Here is a 21,112-nt window from a genome sequence, read left to right as displayed (position 1 = left end):
TTAATTACACATAATTTGCTCGTGCTGGTGTGCGTGTGTATGTGTGTGGCATAAATATGCCAAAAATGTTGCATATTGGGGTTGGGGTCGACATAAGCAGCTCGCTTGACTCTTTGGACACGGCCTCAGCTTGTTGTCTGTCTGGCCCTGTGTGTGCGTGTGTGGAGGAGCGGTAAAGCGTGCAAAATTAGCTAACACACATATACACCCATACACGCACACACACACACGCACACACATGCTTGACTGCGCTCATTAGGCACAATGTTGTTACTTTCATGGTGCTTGCCTTGTCCTGACTTTGGCAGTCGTCGCTTCCGCCTGTTTTGACTTACACTTTCCACTCAAAAATGCTCATATTTAGACACACGCACACGCACACACGCACACACACACACACACACACACACACATATGACTGTATTTATAGCTGCTTTATGTTGTAGGCTGTCGCTTGTTTTTCGGCTGCTTTCATTTTTGTTTCGAGCACGCAATGTTTTTGCATACTTTTGGGCACTGTCTTAATTTTCAACGTTTTGTCCTTCAGCTTATTAAAAGTTGTGAAGAGACAACGCACACACACACACACACACACTCAGAGACAGACGAGAGACAATCCAACCATTAATGTGTTTTTTCATTTGTATACCCTGCCACAGTGGGTATTAATTAGTTTAGAAGAAAATATGTTATATCAGAGGATAACGATAACTGCGCTATTCAAGTCGGCTAGCCCTGCAGTGTATTAAAATCAAAGAAATTGTTTTATTCTTAAAGCTATCTAGATCGGCTTTTGTGTCAAGACGATTGCGCGCCTAATAGAAATCTCTTTCAGGAGAGTTTTCACTGTAGGACTACTCATAATAGTTCATTTAGCATAGATTGGACTATTAGCATCGAAGTTATTGAAGAATGCATTTTACATTGTATGTAATGAGGGGCAAAAGAAGCACAGATCAAAGTTCACTGATTACAGGGTATCTTAGTCATATATTCTGGCCTAATAAATATTTTCTTGTTTCCGTTTGCATTTGCTGCTCAAAGTTGTTGCTGCTATTGTTTGCTCTGCCCCTGCCTCGGCTCCAGCCTCCCCGTCTTTGCGCCCGCTCAGCCCGTTTGTCCGCCCATTTGCAGCTCCTCGCTCCACGTCTCCGTCTGTTTGAGCTTTTGTGTGCGTTTTGGTCGCTTGCCCGCCGGCTGAATAATCTTGTGTGCGGGCTGCACGGCACTGGGCTGACGTTCTGGTCATTGCCGCTGGCTGGTGGCGGTTGCCTGTTGGCCGTTGGATGTTGGCTGCTGGCTGGTGTCCTTGCACGTTTGCCATCCATTCATAAGTCCGGCAGCCGCAGTTGACCCTCGGCCTTGTCTTTCAACTTGACTTTCTGCAAGTGTAACGTGCAGCAGCGGCAGAGGCTGCACCTTTAGAGTTGCCACTGAATTGCATTTGGTATTCATGGCAACATGTGTGCAACACATTCGGCAAGGACATTCATGGGGTTGGTCCGCCTTTAAATGGAATCTTCTTGTAGGCTCTTACAGTACATATGCACACACACTCCAACACACACAAACTCTCGCACACACACACACACACACACACACAGTTGTAGCAGCTCTGTACTTTTGATTTTTTCTTTGGTGGCGCAATTGCGGTGCGCTCTTTTCTTTGATTTTCCAACTGCTCTTGTTGGTTCGCCCCGCCGCTGGCTATGTACTGGGCCTCATAACGAGCCCAAGCAACCGAGACACAAGCAGAGATAGCCAGGGAAACAGAGAGAGGGCTGTAGAGACTAGGAAGAGAGAGAGAGAGAGGGAGACTTGCCGTTGTACAGAGGCGGTTTGTTTTGTTTTGGGTTTTCTGTTTTTCTTCTCTTTCTTTTTTTTTTTTGTTAACCTTTATTACTTTTTAGCCAAAAGGCAGTTGGCTTTGCTTTAATGAGCGCAATTTTATTAGCTGCTTTAATATTATTCCTTGGGTTCTGCCAACGCCCATCAGCCTGCCCCTCTCCACCTCATTCCTCGCTCGCTGTGGACTTTGCTTTGTGCTTGCAACGTTTTAAGTACAAACGAATTTTCGACTTTGTTTTTACATTTTTAGCATATTTGCTCAAGCCTGGGCAGTTACAATAAGTCCGACCGTCACCCACTCTCATAAATAAATATCTAAAAAAAAAAAAAAAACCCACACACATTCCGACTGAATATAGTTTGGGAGCACTAAGAACTGATTTAGCCTCGGGATAAAACATGTTTTGATTAATGCTCCGTTGAAGCAAGTATTTTGTTCGGGTCTCAAGCTTGTTACTTTTTACTTTTGATAATGACTTGGCGCAGTTGACTAATGGATATCCAGCTTTCTGGAGTGTAGCAAAGAAAGTGTTGATAATCTCTTTAATGACCATATTCCTCTGATGCACAACACTGGTTTGTTACCAAAATAAATAACCACAAAGATTTTTGTATGCATTTGTATGATTCAGTAAAAAGTGTCAGTGATGGAAAGCACTTAAAGAGTTGCATTTTAGGCAACACTGATTTGATTAGTGTTGCAAAACCATTTTATGTCTTGAATTTAATTAAAGGCAATTCACAATATATCAAAAGCTCCAGGCAGAAAACGTATTAGGCGTATGCAAATGAGTTAAATGTTTTCAGCTTGTAAATCTCTCATTTAGAAAGCTACCATCGCTGGCCATGATATCATCATAGCTGTAGGCCAGTGTGATTACACTAAACTTCACAACTTGAAGGGCGCGCCCCTTAAAGAGCGTCCCACGCTGTTTACTTTGCCTACTTTTGAGCGCGTCAGGATTTTAAAAGCTCTTTCACTTTCCATTACCCGCCAACTGTGCAGCCAGCTTTTCAGCTGTGTTGGCATAAGGTTACCACCGCTGCTCCCCTGCCGCTGCCCGGCTTTGCTCGGCAGAATAAGTGTAAATTGCAAAAGTTGGTCTTTTTTTTGCTTTGCCATCTACTTTGGGCTGACATTTTGTAGGCTGTGCTTAGTTTGGGGTCTTGTGGTTGCTATCCGCTCACTTATTATTATCGTCATGGTCATGGGCCTGATGCGCTCATAACTTAATCCAGGGGTGGGGTATTGGGGGGGGGGGTTGGTCACAGTGGGCGTAGAGGCTGCGGCATTTGACAAGCTTTCTAATTTGTTTTTAATTTTCAGTTTTGCTGCTGCGCCTTTTCTGCTTGTCGCAGGCATTAATTGTTTGCAGCACCTTTTTGCACCTGCCTGTGTGAACGTTCTTTTGTTTTCTTTCTCAATTTATTTATTTATTTATTTATTTTTTTTTGTTGTCACAGCCGAGTGCCGCTGCTCTTGGCCACGCCCCCACGCCCCCACGCCCCAGCTGGCTGTCTCGCTCTATGGCATATTAATGAGCTCGTCTTTAACACGCTTTTGAATTAGTTGGCAGCCACGTTGTCATTTTCACCTTGCGCAACTTTCTTGATGCTTTGCGTCGCAGCGTTTGCCACTGATAAAAACTTTCAGTGGCCCATTTTAGCGGCGCCCGCTGCTCCTATTTACCGCCCGACCAGACACTTGCGGCTTATTCCAGGCCCCTTTAAGCCGCCATTTTAATTTGTCCCAAGTTTTAGCGCCGCCATTTGCCATTTGCCACGTGTTTCAGTTTCAGTTGTTGCTGTTGCTGTTGCTGTTGTTTGGTTATTGCCTGCCATTTTCCACTTTGAGTTGAACAACTTATTTCCACTTGCTTGTTGTTGTTGCCGGCTGTTTGCTGCTGGCTTGCCTCATTTCGCGCCCAGTTTCCGTTATAATTTGCTGAGTTTTATTCAAAACCTTTTGGCTTCATTTCGCCGCTTGGCCACGTCCTTGCTGTGTGACCAAAACGCGTCTAGAATTTTACTTTTGTCTTTATGCCAGGCATCGCGCTGCCATGCGCATCATAACAATTAGGTAATGCTGCCACGCCCCTTTGTGTCCTCCTGCCGCACCTCCCACCACCCTGCACTGCCAACCTCTTTGCCCGATTCGAGTCCGCGTTTAGCCTTTGCAACTTTAAAAAGCTGCTGGCTGGCTTGCTGCTGTTCATCTGCCTAGTTGTGCTTCAGTCGTTGTTGTTATTCTCTAAGTTCGTTATCAAATGCTGACGTAGGCACACACACAAACACACACGCACACAGATACACACGCTCACAATTTTGTGTTTGCGTAAAAATTTCATACGCCAGCAGAAATTCATTCGCGCGTGCTCCTCCTTGGCAAGAATTTTGCACGTTTTCTATACCATGCCCACAGCCCAGCATTCCCCAAAGGCCACCATTCCACATTGGGGATGTCCAGTCAAGTCGACAGCCTTTGACAAATTGACACATGTTTGCAATTGTAGGTGTGTGCAAGTGTGTGTGTGTGTATGTGTGTGTGTGTACGCGCGGTTGGGTTTGTGTATGATTTATAAATCAGCTGATGCCTCATGCCCGGCCCCAGTGGTCATTTTGGGCGGCCACATGCGTTGCCGGGCGTCAATTTCCAGGCGTATTTGTTGCGGCCTACATGTGGCACGCATAAATGTTTCACTCAAATTGCCACAATCGCAGCCTCTGCCTACTTTTCAATACGCCCCAACACAACGTTGAGCGTTGTTTAAAGCGTTTTACAGATAAACGAATCTTCAATTGAAGTATTCTTCACCTTAAAGCAATACCTGGAATATCAATTTGTAATCTGAGCTACTAAAGCTTCCCGCCAAAAACTTGTTTAATTTTTATTTGATTTTATTTGGCTTTTGGCTTCACTTAACTTTAATGAAAGTTTTTATATTTTTCGATAATAAAATTTTGCTGTGTGGGCTGACTGGTGTTCCATATATTTTCTTTGTTAAATTAAACAGTTCGTGGCAGGGCAAAGTGGGACCTGGCTAGCAGAATAAATTATTAAAGTATGTCATACAAGCTCTTTAGCTTCAGAAGTGCGTTGACAGTGGGCGGAGGAGTCATAGAAAAGAAGTATTTGTATATGTTGGGAAGAGCAGCTCGTCGTCCTGATCAAGAATATATTTACAGACATTTTTACGTTTGACTATACTTTTTAGCTTTTTATACCCACAGAGCATGACATTAGTTAATGCTGATATCACAAATGCAACAACTGAACTGACTAAATTAGTAAAACCCGTTTAAAATTTTCAAAATATATTTTAACGTTCACTCACGTCAATTAATTTGTACAGCGTATGCAACGTTTTTTATACAAATGTAAATGCTTCAATGTCTAAATTCGCTGCTTATTGGGGTTTCGAGCAGCTGCATAGCTATCGCAATGGAACCAGGATTGTAGGAATTGCAACTTGAGCGAACGCTCATCATTACGGCATGTCTTCGGTCTCTTTGCAGCTTTGAGACACTCGTCTCCACTATGTTTTCTCTTAAGCCAACCAGATCCACGGGCCTCGCCACTCCTATTGTTCTCCATCGGTTGTGCTTAGTGTGAGAAGAGGTATATTTAAGAAAGTACGCCGGTTATTTGACAATTGTTCTGCACTTACGTTGCAATGTATCAAGAATTTCCCTTTTATTTCACAAGAAAAAAATTTATTTGCCTGTATGTATGTCTATGTATATGAATCGGAGCTAGAATGAAATCTGAAATGTATTTACAAACATGCTACTGACTCAGACAGCTAAGTCAAGGCGTGCTTGGTATGCCAAAAAGTATGTTTCTAGCGACACGATAATTAACAGTGCACACATACATGCGTACTTAGTATTTTGAGCATGAGTGTATCTGATTTGAAGCCATCTTGGCATCGTAATTAGCGCAGTCTGGCAATGCCATAAGTCCTAAAACAGTTTTTATTACCATTGAACCGATCTGAGCTTGTGAATTTGTTGGAAATTTTCATCAACAAAATGTGGCAAATGGTTGCCAAAAATGTTCACAAATTGACATTGTCAGACAAAAAGCTGTGTAATATTCTTTGGTCAACTTGGCATTTAATGGCAAACTGTTTGGAAATTAAAAACTCGCTTAGTATGTGGTTGTCCGTACCAGCTGGGATATAACAAAAGGATTCATATCATGTCTAGAGGGCTGCTTAATTAAATTCCTCAGTTGAGTTCTTCTTTTGGCTCTTGCCGCATTTTACAATTGGCCAAAGGGTCCAAGCTCCTGCATGCGCTATTGTTCCCATATTTACATGTCTCAATGAGTATCTTACTGGCTATCCTTTGAGCAGTTGTGTGTTCTATTCAATATTTGATTTGATGCTCACCCCAGTTGCAATCCATTGAAAATAACATGAAATTCCAGGAATACTTTTTCTTTATATTTTTCGTTATTTCGATTTTGTGATTATTTTGTTTCGTTTCGGTTCACATCGCTGAATTATTACATGCTTTTGCTGTGCGCGTGTGCGCGCGTGTGTGTGTGTGTGTGTGTGTGTGTGTGTCTACTGTCTATTATAAATATTGCATTTGGGCAATGTCATTGAATTTTCAATTAAAAAGTATTGAATAACCAATAGATGGCTTATTGCACATGAAACAGCTTGCAGTAGTTGCGGTTGAAGTTGCGGGGAGCTTTAGGGGGCTCGCTGCCTTGAAGTTGACTGTACCCATTCGTTGGCTGCCTATATGTTATATACATATATACGTATATATTTATATGTGCCATATTGCTGGGAATATCAACTGACAGCCCCTTAAATATGTATGTTCGTCTCTGTGTGTCAGCTGTCAGCTCTTGTAAATATGCTCGACCTTTGGCTTTGCTTTGTTGTCAAAATTTTCTACAACGTTCTGTTTGTTGTTGTTGCTGTTGCTCCGCCTTGTCGACATATCAGGCTCAAACATGCAAACTGCGTATTGTGAGCTGGAAATGATATTTCGAGTGTGAATGTGTGTCCGTGATTGTGTGTGTGTGTGCGTGTGTGTGTGTGTGTGTGCGTCTGAGGCTGAGATTGGGTTTGTTAGAAATGTCGCCTGATTTGTCGCAGAAACTAATCAGAGAATGTGTGTGCTTCTTGTTGTTGCTAATATTGCTGCTGCTGCTATTGTTGTTGTGGTTGTTGTTGTTGTTGTTGTTGTCACTGCTGTAGTCATTCAGTATAACGACCAGCCGCAGACAGAGGGAGCAAAAAAGTTCGCTTAAGTATTTGTGTGCATATGTAATTTGTGTGTTGTTATTATTGTTGCCAGGCTCATTGCACGCCATTTTCCTATTTTCACATTTTCATACATTTTGATTTTGATTTTTCTTTTATTTTTGCTTTCTTTGCAATTCAGTTTGCTTTGCGTTGCCTTCTTGCACCCCTTTTTGAAGCAGCAAATGCAAAATATTGACTGACGTTGTGTGTGTGTGCGTGTGTGTGAGCATGTGTGTGTGCTCCTATGAATATGTGCTACATAAGTATTTGAATGTGCTCGTGCAAGGGGCTTATGGCCCCAAGTTGCGTCAGGCAGACACAGTTTTTCTATTACGCTCTGTTATGGCATGTCCTGTCTATCGGCACAGTCTGTCTCTCCGGTCTCCGGTCTCCGGTCCCTCTGTCTGCCTGTCTGCTGAGAGTTGTTATGCCCGTCGTCGTTGTCTTTTTGGGTGCCAGCCCAGTCAGTTTGTCCCCATCGACCGTAGCTCGTACCCTCGTCCCCGTCGCCAGCTCCAGCTCGATCTGTGTCTTCGTTTCTGTCTCTATTTCTGTTTCTGGCTCACGGCTGCGGCTATGGCTGTGGCTGTGGCTGTGTCTGTAGCCGGTTGCTCGTGTCCTGTCCGGTTAAGTTTAACAGTCAAGGACTTTGTTGTTGAAATGTTGATTTTTGTTGATTTGGCTTAGTGGCTGCCACTCGCATCACATCACATCGCAGTGCCTGTATATGTGTGTGTGTGGGTGTGTTTCTGTCTGCGAGTGTGTGGCGCCAGCAGTGAAAGGACATGGCGTGCGGGAGTCCACCTCCTCTACTCGAGGCCACTGGCCAGCAAATTTTCTAAAAGCAACTAAACTGCTGATGAAATGGATTGTCATGTGCGTTTCAATTTCCGCCAATGACATTCCACACACACACACCCTCTCACACATACAAGCGCAGTCTGTGTGTAAAAAGTTTGCACAAACTTTCACCATGTTTTGAGTGTGCGTGTGCGTGTGCGTGTGCGTATGTTTGTTTGTGTTTGTGTGCTGCCATTAAGTGCCACTGCATGGGCGCTAAAGCGCACAGTGTGTGGGCGTGCTTGGGTTAGATGGGCGTGGCTGGCCAGCCTTTGAGCCGTCTGTGTCTTTTTGTGCTCCACTAATGAAAAGGATAATAAACTGTTATTCGGCTGGCGGCTAAACAAGTGTGCGTGCGCGTGTGTGCGTGTGCGTGTGTGTGCCAAGCATTTTGTGCCAAAATGAATCAAATGCCAACAGTTAAATGTATCCATAACTTATGAATTTAAGCACTGCGCTTATTACACTAAACAAATTAATAGAAACGGCCGCACAAGCATTTCGCATTGCCCGGACTCAAGCATTGTTGTATTTTACGGAGACTCCAAACTCAAAAGTACAAAGTACGAGTGTCTAGTTAATTAATTAAGAAGCCTCTTACGCAGCATCAAGTTTAAGCAGACTCTTCGAAATGTAGCTTTAACAGCAATTTAATGATTTTTCTCTGGCCTCCGTCACGATTCGGAACTCGCCTTAAAGTTTGCCACGTCCGTGAAAACATTTTTGGTTCTTTCTTGTCTCATTTCTAACACTTTTCAATAGAATTATTTTTAATTAATATTAAATTATATTATAAGATTTTTAATTTCTCATGCTCTCATTGCTGAGAAATGTTGCACTTTTATATTTGCTAATTGGCAAAAGAAAAACGGTTTTGTTTGTGGCAAGCTTAATCGAATGCTGAAGTGCCACTTTAAGCTGTTTATGAATGCATATCGAATACTATTTGCACAATAATTAATTGTTAGAGCACTTTGTTAAGCTGCGACTTTCAGCTGCTGCATTGTTGCCACAAAATGTTGCAACTTTGACACAAACTCATTAGCTTGAAGTGCGCTTAAATCTATGAGCAGTCGTCAGCTTTCAGCCACTTTGCTGCTGGCTGCAAACAATTTATACTGCTCATTGCCAGCTCTGCCTGGGCACCAGCTATCCGGTTGAAATGACCGGGCGCCGGAACGGGACGAGAACAGGCAATAGCGGGCTATTCGACAACTTGTTGGGATGCTTAACTATTTTGTTTATGAAAATTACACGCAGTCAATGCGACGTTGTTGGACATAAATGTCGATGATGACCTCAAGTCGAGCGGGTAAAAACTTCAGCATCCACTTGAACATCAACTTGACGTTGAACAGCGCCATTTCTGGGGCTGTGGCGACTTCCGCTGTGGCAGCTGTCTCGCTTGCTCTCCAATGCCATTTCTATCTGACGGACTGACTAACGGCAGTTTCAGTTTCGGTTTCAGTTTCAACAACACAAAATTGTTCACTTCAAAAAAAAAGAGAAAGAAAAATAAAGCTTCAAGGAAAGAAAAGCGAGGGCAACAAAGCTAAAAAAAAAAGAAAAAAAAAACAACAACAACAAGAATCAACAGCAGCGAAATGAAAGCAAAAGGCATCAACTGCAAGCCGCTGGGCCCGCAGGAGGCAGACGGCGTTGTTGGCTTCAGGCGGAGGCAGAAACCAGAGGCAACTTTGCCACACATTCGCCATTTAGTTGTTGGCAGTTTGTGTACCGTTAGAAAAGCGCGCAAAAGTAAAGTTTTTGCTTTGCAAACAACAACCAATAAAACTTTAAGCAATCTTCCACAGCTTGAGCGTGAACGAGCGGATGTCCTCGCCTCTGCCTCTGCCTCTGCCTCTGCCACTGCCACGCCCCCAACCCCACCTCCCGCCACTCGTCTCGCTCGGCACAGTCTTGTGCTCGTCTCGTCGTTGGTTAGTTTCAGGGCATCATCACAACCAAAGGATAACAACTTTTTGGGCGCAAATGCCTTGCATACGCTTCGCGCCACTCCTCGCTCTACATATTTTTTCCATTTTCTTCCATTCTATACCCTGTAGCCATTGAAAATGGATAATATGTGCACACGTATGCGGCGTGCAGCAAAGAGCATTCGTCTCATTGTTTCTCTCTGAGAGCCAAGGACCTGAAATGCTAATTATTTATTCTCATTACACATGCAATGAATTTATAGTAAATTTTTTGATATTGCGCCCATTTCCATATTATCGATAAATACCGTTAATTTATGGTATGAATATTGGATTCTTATATGGTATACTTCTTAAATATTTGGCTTTTTGGATAGTTCGAGTGCTTATTACAGGGTACGTATTAGTCCGACCTGCTCGGCAAGTGCCCACTAGCTGGTTTTCTTTGCTCTTTTTTTTCTATGTGCCAAATTTGTTTTGGACTTGTTTTAATTTATTTGCTCAGCGCTTTTTTCTCAACTCCAAACGCCACGCCTGGTCCTTTGCATCCTTTGAGCAAGTGCTAGGTACCAGGTATGAGTGCATGTGAATGCATGTGTATGTGTATGTGCAGCCAGTCGAGGAGGCATTGGGAAGGAAGTTGTAGTAGCGGCGTTTTCCGGTTTCCGTTTTCTCTTTTTACTCGCTGTACCCAATAAAAATCGTTTTATATTTTGTTCTTTAACAAAAGAGGGGTATAATAGTTTTGTGTCAGTTTATGTAACAGGCTAAATGAACAGTTATATGTATGTTTGATAAGACCAAAGAGTTGCATCGGAGCGCTAGAGTATTATAGCAAGCAATTGCCAATGGCTGGGGATAGGGTAAGAAGAAGTGTATCTGGAGAAGTGTGTTATAACAGCTCGGAATTGTGCCTAGGGTAACTGCTCGTTGGACATGCTCGTTCAGAGATCTCGTACAGTCTCAACGTCAGCATCACGACAGCTTTGGCAATCTGCATGCCAAGCCAAGTCAAGCCAGTTCCCGCCAGCTCTTGCTCTTTCTGCTATTGCCCCAGACGCCCTCAGTGGCAAAGCAACTTTTTTGCTGCAACTCGATAAAAGCAACAACAACAACAACAACAACTGCAAAATGCAAACAAATAAGGCAACCAACAAAAACACATCAAATTTGTTTTTGTTTGCCATGCAACGTGTTTTTAAATTTATTTTTAAGTTTTGTAACAACTTGCCAAAATGTTTGCCAGCACACACAGGCACGTTTGTGTATCTGTGTGTGTGTGTGTGTGTGTGTATGAGTGTGTGAGTGTGTGTGTTAGTGCACAATTTTGGTTTTTGCAGATGCAGTTCTTTCAGCTTTTCAGTAAGTGCTCTTTAGCACTTACCACATCACTTACACACACACACACACACACACACACACATGTAGAGCCACACAAAGCACTTCTTATGGCCATACAACAGGCGGCTATAAATATGGATCCATATGCAGGCTTAAAGCCTAAGCCAGCTCCAACTGGATTTGCAAATTTAAAAAACATAAAATAAAATGGCTGAAATATTGTTAAAAATACAAAATAAATTGGATTTCGATGTAAATCACAATAAAAATAAATTTTAAGCTGGACGGCTCGAGTTCAATATTCATCATAATGACCAGCAAGAAAAGGATTTAAAGACCAGAACGATGAGCAGGTTCTGAGTTTTTTAAGTTCCTTCTGCTTTTATTATTAGCAGACTTCAAACTTCCAGGCCTTGTCAACAGTCCGATGCTAAAACCAATTGAGAATTATAATCGACCACGAAGCAGCAACTTAACATTGTACGCCAAAATGAATAGACATAATATATGCTTGCTCAGATACATTTATGATATTTTAGTATTATTTAGCACCTAGAGCCAAAAGCCTTATGAAATTAAGAAACAGGTCCCAAATTCCAGCAACAAAAATGATCTGTTCATTTTCTACATTAACAATTAGGTTGGGTAGCAGCAAGTTTTTACGGGTTGGAAACTAGTTCCCCGCATTTTCATCACGTGCTGTCAAAGCTTAAAAGAACTTTCAATAGTTGTTCAGTTTGTGCTCTGTGGACCAAAATTATGAAGTTTTCTATGAGAAACGTTACCCACTTAAATGTGAACATAAAACTTAATTAAGCAATTGCTGCAGCAGTCAAAAGGGAAGTTTTTTTTTGCTCACGGCGTAAAAGCAATACCAAAAAATGACATCTGAGCTCATAATTTAAATCAACAAATAATTTGCATTTGCAAATGGAGTTCAACAAAGCTGGCATTTGGAATTCATGTGTGCGACGCCGGTGGCTCTTAAAACTCAATTTAACCACATGCTGCATGCACACAGGGTAATCTTAGTGGGTCAGCAGCTCAGCGGCTTATGCATTTACCCATGCCAGCCCCTTTCATTTGTCTTGCCTTCCCTGTTGCTGCTGCCACAGTTGGTAGAAAACTATTTTAGCCAGACTGTGTACTCCTTAACCTCGGCCATGCTTACCTGAACTTACGTTACGGTAAATTGCCCCGAAACAATATATGAAAACGCATTACTTCGCTTGGTAAGGGGTTAACCCATAGCCCGCCCACCCGTGTGTTTGTGTGCGAAAAAGTTTTGGCCTGCATCTTTGTGCCTTTTTAGTTGGCTGCTTCTTTTATTTTGCTTGAACTCTATTTTTATTTTTATTGGCTCGCCCAACGACACAAGTTTCTAGAGCGCCACTTGAGCAACGCGCCAACACAAACACATTCACACACACACACACACACACACACACACACACACACACACACACACACACACACACACATGCACATACACACAGTCGTATACACATGCAATTGCCATAAAGGAAAAGTTGTATTACATTTATGACACTTTTGAATATATTTTTATACATTTTTGTTGGCCTCCGCATATTTTTCGTGTGCTCTGCTATTTTTTTTTTCCCCCACCAGCACGTTCGCTGTTTTATTTAACTCGCCATTACGTTTTTACAACCCTTTTTGCAGCCAGTGTTGACAAAGCGGAAAAGGCAAACAAAGCGACGACTGCAAACAACACGACAGCAGGCAGCCCACATTGCGGCTGTGGGTGGGGTGTTAAGGGTTGCGGGCTGTGGAGTAGGCAAACATTTTAGCTGGCGACATTTCATCAAAATGGGCAATGAGTCAATCCCGGCAATAGCAGCGGCAGCAGAGGCAGCAGCCATCCGAGCTGCGAAGGACACGCACTTAATCAAAGCATACTTTCCGGGAGCGACGCCGATTTGTTGTCCTTGTAGCTAGCAAAGAGTCGAGACTTCCAAGATTTTTCCATGCTGCCACAGAATAAATAAGCTGAGAGCCAACAATAAAGCAAATGCAAATAAGTAAACAAATGACGAGTAGACAAATAGAATGCTAAGGTCGCATATGTTGTCATCATTCTGGATAGGTTCCGTGAAGGAGCGTAACTGGGGATGTGCCAAATTGGGCAGCAGTTGAAGCAGTTAATGCATTACTTAATCGTGATTTCCGGGAACCAAAAAGATGCGCATCAAATATGCTTGAGCCAAAACGAGCAAGTTTTCGTCTCTTTCGGGCTCCCTTGAGTTTTCAATTATACTTGTAAATTTATGAAATGCTAGCTGGTATTTCCCGGCCTTGCCCGGTCCAAGTTTTTGTCCCCGATTTTAAACATCGGTCCATTTTTCCCGTACAAAATTCAAATCTATCTGAATCGGATAGTAAACAAAATACACGCCTTAGCGTGTACCTCCAGCACATAAGGCAACGACAGTGAAACCTTCAGCATCGCAGCTCTTACCCTTTGTGCGTTGATCATCAATCAGTCAGTCAGTCAGTCAGTCAGTCAGTCAGTCAGTCAGTGAGCGAAACAGGACAAACAGTTTTATATATAGAGAAAAAGGGAAACGAACAACAAGTTGTGCATATGTCGATTGTCAATCCTTTTTTGCGGTCATTTATTAACATGCACAGCATGTCGTTTAATTTTTCCTTTGCTAAATATTTGCATTAACCGACGTTTGACATGCGTTTTAATTTGGTCGCATCAAAAAACTCGCAAGCATTTAATATCAGCTCCATTTTGGCTCCGCATATATGTAAATCGACTGAATTCAATCGAAATGAAAATAAAATCAATTTCTTGTACACACTTTTAATTATATTTACATGGTTATTAATATTAAGTATAAAAAATGTTTTAAATAATACACAATTTCTTTCTGTCGGTTTGCTACAAAGTATTTCCATAGTATACAGGCACATAATCCATGTATATTTTATAGATTTTGTATTATTATATTTGCATAACAATTTAGTAGGAGCTGCTGCTCATCATCTTGCAGATTACTTAAAAACTGACAACTGAGGCGCGGAGTAGGCAGAAGGTGGACCATTTAATTGGGTAATCAAATGAATTCAATCGAAATAATTACTCGGACACCCGCAACTAATTACACACATTTATAAAGACACAATGCGATGCTGGTTGTTTTTCTGTGTGGTGAAGGGAATGGATAAGGGGGGGTATGCGGTGGTGGCCTCTGGTGTCGCCAGTTGTCGGTAGCGATTTGTTTTTGCTATTGTTGCATGTAATTGATAGCAGGCACGTAGTGCCACGCGACAGTCACAGCTGGCACAAAGAGTGTGTGTCTGCCTGTTTGTGTGTGAGAGTTCGTGTGCGTGTGTCTGTATATGTGTGTGTGTATGTGTGTGTATGGGTGGGCGGTGGGGCACACTGCATTTCATCAGTGGCAAATCAAAAGAATTCACACGAAATGTTTGCCATGCAGACGGAAGCGACTGCCACCGGAGCTGTGCAGACAGCAGCACCGTTTCTTGTACACACTCACACACATACACACACGAACACACACTCGCACGCATGTGTTTGTTGAGCATGTGTGCGTTTGATAACGATGCCAGCGTCGACTTGCGGCTGGCAAGTCCTTGCGAATGCTACTAATTTTGCGGCGCTGATGTTTCGTTCATTCGCGCAATTTATTTAACTTGATTTCCTGCAATTTATTTCAAGTGTTGTCGTTTATTTAAGCACTCTACACGCCCACATACACCTAACCACACACCCAAACATACACATGTGCCTTGAGCGCGAGTGTAAAATGCACTGTAAGAAAAAAAATGTTAAAGAGCGCTGCATAATTGCGCACCACTTTGGCTATCGGTCTCGCCAACGCGGGTTCCATGTTACAAGGTAGCCATGTTGCAACTACAAAAACTCCCTGACTCACACACACACACACACACACACATACTCGCACTCACAATCTCGCGCTCACACACGCTTTTATACCAATTTGTGCAATTAACTCTTTGACGCAATGTACGACATGAAGTTACACGCGCATCCTTTTGAAAAAGAAAATGCAACAAATTGTTAGATGGCTAAAGTAACCGGGCATTACCCGGCTTTGCACGCGACAAGTTTCTTAAATTTTAGAGACTAGATAATGCTTTTCTTTATAATTTCCGTAGATTAGATATATCGAAGCTAGAAATACGCATACAAATTAAGATCCCGTTTTATTTTGAGCTGCCATTTCGGGAAACCAAAGTGTTTTTTCCGGCTTGAACTTAAAATTTTCTAATTCGAACAAGTCATGAACCAATTCTTAAGCTCAAACAGTCAAATGAAGCTCAGCAGAACCGCATTTTTTGGTTCAATAACATATATTTGGTTGACAACTTCTATCTTTTTAACATATTGATAACGGTAGTTTCTGTACTCTGTAAAGTTAACATATTTCGATAAATGCCAAAATGTTATTGTGGAAATGCTAAGCGATAATAAACTAAATTGTTCTGTTACTATTCATATTAACAGGAAATTTGAAGACATTAACTATAAAATTGTCATACTTCTATGTGTTCATATTTTTATTACCCTTAACATAAATTTAAAGTGACAAAGAGTTACTGTTATGCGTTTATTTATTTATTTGGAGATGGGTTCAAACTGTTTAAGAAAAGGAAACCTTTAAAATATTACTTAAAACACTTAATTTGATTTGAAGTTCACATGTAGCGTATTGCCTGCAAGTTCTGAGTGCTGTTGGGGCCAGTTTCGGACGAATGCATATATATCTAATCTCAACCACATACATACATACATGTCTGAGTATATAAAAGTGAATGTGTGAAGTCGTGTTGGCACTGCCATTGGCCCCACTTTCTTGTGTTCATCATTGTGAGCAGTTAATGGTGCTCATTTATTTTATTGACAGCTTGCTTTTACCCGCTTTTTGCCCAGGTTTTTTAGACGGAGACCCATAGAGCTTTCCTTCCGCAAGACTTTTGCATTTAGTTGGCGTCTAAAGTGTGCAAATTAGTTGATTTTCATGTTGTTCATCCGATTTGCCAGTGAAAAATGAAGTGCGTTTATTTGCCAAATTTATGATGGTCAATTTGAGCGCAACTGTGAGTAGATGAAAGGCCCAAATGGGACATTCCGTTTTGGGCATAATTAAATTGCTGAGTTTAAGCATCGAGCAAAATGCTAGCCACATTTGCCAAATGGCAAACTCTTTGTATGAAGCAAGCACAGCTCCTGGGCTCATCAGTTTCTCAGAGGAGTGGGAACAAACATATTAAGGAAATGCTGCTTATTTTGCCATAATTAAATTTATTTTATTCAACTTTATTTTTACAGCAACGTGTAACTGGCAACTGGCAACCGGCAAGTGGCAAGCGAGTTATTGGCGCAGTCTCGTAATTGGTAATATTGAATGCAACGCATTGCGAAGCGAAATCCATTAGTGAGTATAAATTAAGCCTTGCATAAGTCATTAAAAAAACATCAAAAGAACGCTGCGAACGAAGCCTCGACGGCCAAAGCTGAGATCCAGCGGAAATCAGAACCGGATTGAGGGTTCATATTGTATGGAACTGCACCTGGCATATCCACCAATCCAATTGAATGAAGTAAAAACTGATTACGCACGCTTACGTACAGGTAAAAATGGATATATGTCCGTGCATGTGTGTCTGTTCGTTTAATTTAAGCTTTTACATTTGGCTTTGTGGCTTCAATAATTAATAATTGAAGGTGTTGTCGTCCGAATGGCAAACGTATTTATCCACCCATTTGACACGGAATTGAACAGTTTGTCTGTGTGTGTGTGGGTATGTGTGTGTGTGTGTGTGTGTGTCTTGGTGGTTTCCGACCACCGCTTACATCACATTCAACATGCAATGCCTATTTTACAGCTCTTACAAAAATTTGTGGGCCAACCGCAAAAACACAAATTGAATGCTCGCTGCCAAGCTGTCCAATTGCCCAGAAGCAACAAGGATGTATTCATTTTGAGCCATCTCTTGGCCTGGGCTTTTTGTAGCTTTTGTAATTGCAGCCGGTTAGCTGCAATTGTCTCGCTTCGGCCAAGCACTTTATAAGCCGAATAAACCGCAGTCAAATTGAATTCTCTGGCCGGCTAACAAAACAAGCTACTCAGGGGCAAGTGCCAAGTGGCATGTGGCAGGTGGCAGGCTGCAGCAAAGCAAAGGCGAACTTCTTAGGCGCTCTAAATTCCAATTCCTGCTGTGTAATATCATAATTTACGACTTTTTGACAAATTATCGGCATCGCTTGTCCAAATAAAACGCAAAACATAAATTTGAAAATCGCAATAAGCGCAAATTTCAATAAATTAATCATTGCAAGACGTCGACCATGCTAAAGGGGAGAGGAGTGTGGCGGGGCGGGGCGGGGTGGAGCAGCTGATGTGGCACAATAATAGATTTATTCAGCTTTCGTTCTGTCAAATTGGGAGCTGCGGGCAGCAACAGGCATACCGCCCCCTCTCAACCGTCCAATGCGCCTTACGACAAGAACAACAACACAGTTTTAAATGTTTTAAAATCAAATGTTTACGCACAGAGGGAAACGGCAGACATGAAGGGCGTTTGGGATGGTTGGATAGGGGCAAGCGGGGGCCTGGAGCAAGCGGAGTTATGCCGAGCCTTGTCGAGTCATGTAGCAACAGCTGTTGTAGGCCATGTTTTGATCCTTGTCGACAGTGGGTATCGCCAAGTGGGGCAAAGTGCCGAGCCACAAATTGGCCTTAAATTCCAACTACCATATGGTTATCGCAGCTCCATTGATTGTGGTCATATTTTTTGGTATTAATGCTCCACTTAAATTGAAAATAAATTGGCAAAGAGCTACACTATGTACGTTTTCAAGAAAAATATAATTATAAAGCGGAATTTGTGGTTAGAATGCCCGAAATTAAGGCACATGCTTTTGGCAATAGGAACAACAAGAAACTTGTTGATAAGTAGTAATGAGATGTGTCCGCGTCGATTTCTGTTTAATTTAACTATAGAAAAATTGTCACATGTTAGCTTTAAATTTCTTTCGACTAAATATTTGTGAGCTGCTTAAACAGTGTTTGATAATTGGTTCATTTTACGAAGCGCCGACCACAACATGGCAGCATGACGATGGCAACTAAGCAGAAATCCTTTTGCAACGTCCAAAATTTTCAAATTAGATTTTCATGTTTACGAATCGCATTGCGAGTTGCCCACTTGCTACTTGCCACTTTCCACTTAGCAGCTGCCAGTTGGCCTTTTGGCAACGCAACGCAAATTGGAAGGCAAAGCAAACCCAAGAACAAAACCAAAACATAGTCATCAGCCCGATAGGTAGAAGTCAGAGAGAAAAAGCCAAAAAGCCAGAGAGAAAAAATTAGGTAACTGCTGTCCGGGCAGAGGGAAACCTCATTTCTGGGCGTCGGCATCTGCGGCAAAAGTCAAACAAAAACTCTGCCATATATTATGTCAGAGGCGTCAGATAAGCGGCCAGACGACTCCCATATAGTAGCAGAGTCGAAATCTCGTCGCGACGCGGGCTAGCAAAAAGCGCAGGCGAATGTAAATCTGCTCCGAAATTGGTTTCTTCTTTCAAAATGCGATTACAAGTCGATGAGCCGCCAGACAGCGACAGCAACCAAAAGTGAATCAGGCAAAAGGAAAAAGGAAAAAATTAAATAGAATCATCCGCAATAAGAAAAGTAAATGGCTACGAGGATTAAATGCCCTGCAAGGGATCCTTTTATACCAAATTAAAATTGAAAACTTATATCAAAGTCAGGCCAAGACGTTTAACCAGCTTCTAAGTATTATAACCCAATTAGCATTAGCAGATTAAAAGCATAGAACTAATGGCAATGGAATCGATAATAGGTACCCTAATGTTATAGAAGTTTTATTGGGAATAATTGGAATAATAACTATTATACCCATTAAATGTAGGGGATGAGGGATAATTAATAAAAGCTGGAATTGTGTTATGTTGACCATCTATATAAATATATATTTACATTGATCAGCTTCGAATCATATTTATATATTATACAGACACAATCGCAACAGTAGGCAGGTATTGTTTGTTTAAATTAAATATTTGGAATGGGTACATAAACATTATAATTATAGAAGGTTGGCCCAATGTACCATATATAATAGAAGAATGTAAAATGCGCAAAATAGGTATACAATAATTTTTAATAATGGGCATAAAATAACAGCATAAATGCGAATGTAAAGTAAGAGCAGTCAATTCAAAAGTGCCTGACTATTAGGTACCCTGTATCCAGCGTTGAGTTGACTTAACTTCTTTCTCTACATACACAAACATACAAATCTTCGGTGCTTATAGTCTGAGCTTTATAAGATTTACTATGGTCCATTATGACAATACCCAAAGCAAAATTTCTTAAAATGCGTTGCATTTCATGCAAATGTCACCATTGGAAGACCTCTTCCTAAATTAAAAGAAAAACACATTCATGCAATAAGAAACTTACATTCTACATTCAAAGACTGAACCTCCTACAGTCCTCCTATAGATAACCTCCATCGAGTCTTACCGAGTCTGAGACGCTTCTTTTAGCCTCTTTATTTTGGTAATGGGTATAAAACGAAGGCCACTTTTACACCCGCTTCTGCTCCAGCTCCTGCTCCTCTTCTGCTTGTGAGCGGAGGCAGTAATCGGATGATTTGCATGCGAGTGATGCCAAATGGGATGGCGAAGACGCTGCTCGAGCGAATGAATTGTGGCAATGGCGAGTTGCTGGAATGCTGGCAAAATATGGTGGTGGGTCAGCAGTTTGGGGCATTTTCTAAAGTTGCCGCGGGCTGGTATTAGGGATAAGCTCATGGTCCTCTAGTTGCCCACAGCTTGCAATTAATGTAGTAAATTAACCGCAGCAGCAATTGCGGCATGCAACTCCTACACTCGAATTGCATACTTCAAGGATGGCTAGGCAACCCGAAGTACCATTGAAGAGGTCCTTGCCAGGGCCCTTCATTTAGACAATGTACAAGGAATACTCTCTAATTGGGTACGCAAAATGAGCATTTGCCAACACTCATACACACACACAAGCACACAAGCACACACACACACACACACACACACTCACACACAGTCACACACAAACAGACAGACGCACACACGCACATTTGTACGGGCACAACAAATATTTAACGAAATTATAAATGTACACAAGTGAAATTTATAACAAACTCAACGTTGATGACGACGATGAAGACATGAAAGCGTTCATTACTCAATTTCCAAGATGAAAAGCAAATCAGGGCGCTGGCAAAGGGTTCAAGTGAGGAGTGGGCAGCAGCATCAGTCAGGCAGTAGCATGCAGAGGCAAAAACTTGGCAGAGGGTCTGCTGCTTTGCTCCAAAAAGTGCGCAACATTCCTCGACTTGTGTGTAGTACTTCATTCTAGTCTGCTCGACGGCTCTTCGGGTCCGCTCTCAGCTCAAAACAATTAAAAACCGTAAATGTCCCCACATGACAAAGTGTGAACTTAATTTCATTTTTGCAGTTTACAAATGCAACAACAACAATGACAATAACAACTGCAAGACAGCAAGAAAAAACTCAGACAAAAAGAGATGTGCAAGGGAACGTTGATAATGGGTGAGAAAAAAACACACACAGCGAGAGTGAGAGCGGGAGGGGAAGCGGGAGCGGGAGAGTGAAAGCGAGAGCGAGACAACTAAATACAAATGAAAATGCTTTTGTAATGCCACAAAAACTATGCAGCAGCTCCAAAAGTTACGGCCAAAGGGAAAGGGGGGGGCTTGCCGAGCACAGTAACAGAACAGAACAGGACGAAGCCAGCAACCAACCAGTTGCCGGGACATTCACAATAACGA

General features: G+C 42.0%; 1 protein-coding gene and 1 long non-coding RNA gene across 3 annotated transcripts in view; one reads left to right on the top strand and one right to left on the bottom strand.

Annotated features, from left to right (window-relative positions):
- The window catches only part of LOC6631824 (chaoptin), a 209,995-nt gene that overhangs the window by 15,332 nt on the left and 173,551 nt on the right, over positions 1-21,112 (top strand). Inside the window, exons 2-3 of one of the 2 annotated variants that reach the window (XM_032440214.2) lie at positions 16,581-16,686; positions 16,751-16,883. The gene's annotated coding sequence lies outside the window, so the exon portion shown is untranslated. The remainder of the gene's footprint in view (positions 1-16,580; positions 16,687-16,750; positions 16,884-21,112) is intronic. The other variant, XM_070211380.1, reaches the window with a different exon arrangement.
- LOC116652201 (uncharacterized) lies at positions 5,147-7,026 on the bottom strand. Its single transcript, XR_004305197.2, has 2 exons — positions 5,517-7,026; positions 5,147-5,451 (listed from the first exon to the last, which is right to left on the bottom strand). It is a non-coding gene; the product is annotated as an uncharacterized lncRNA (long non-coding RNA).

This window comes from Drosophila virilis, chromosome X (genome assembly GCF_030788295.1).
Source record: "Drosophila virilis strain 15010-1051.87 chromosome X, Dvir_AGI_RSII-ME, whole genome shotgun sequence".
Classification (NCBI taxonomy): domain Eukaryota; kingdom Metazoa; phylum Arthropoda; class Insecta; order Diptera; family Drosophilidae; genus Drosophila; species Drosophila virilis.
Note: the sequence above shows the minus strand (reverse complement) of the source record. Positions and strands in the feature narration are given on the sequence as shown.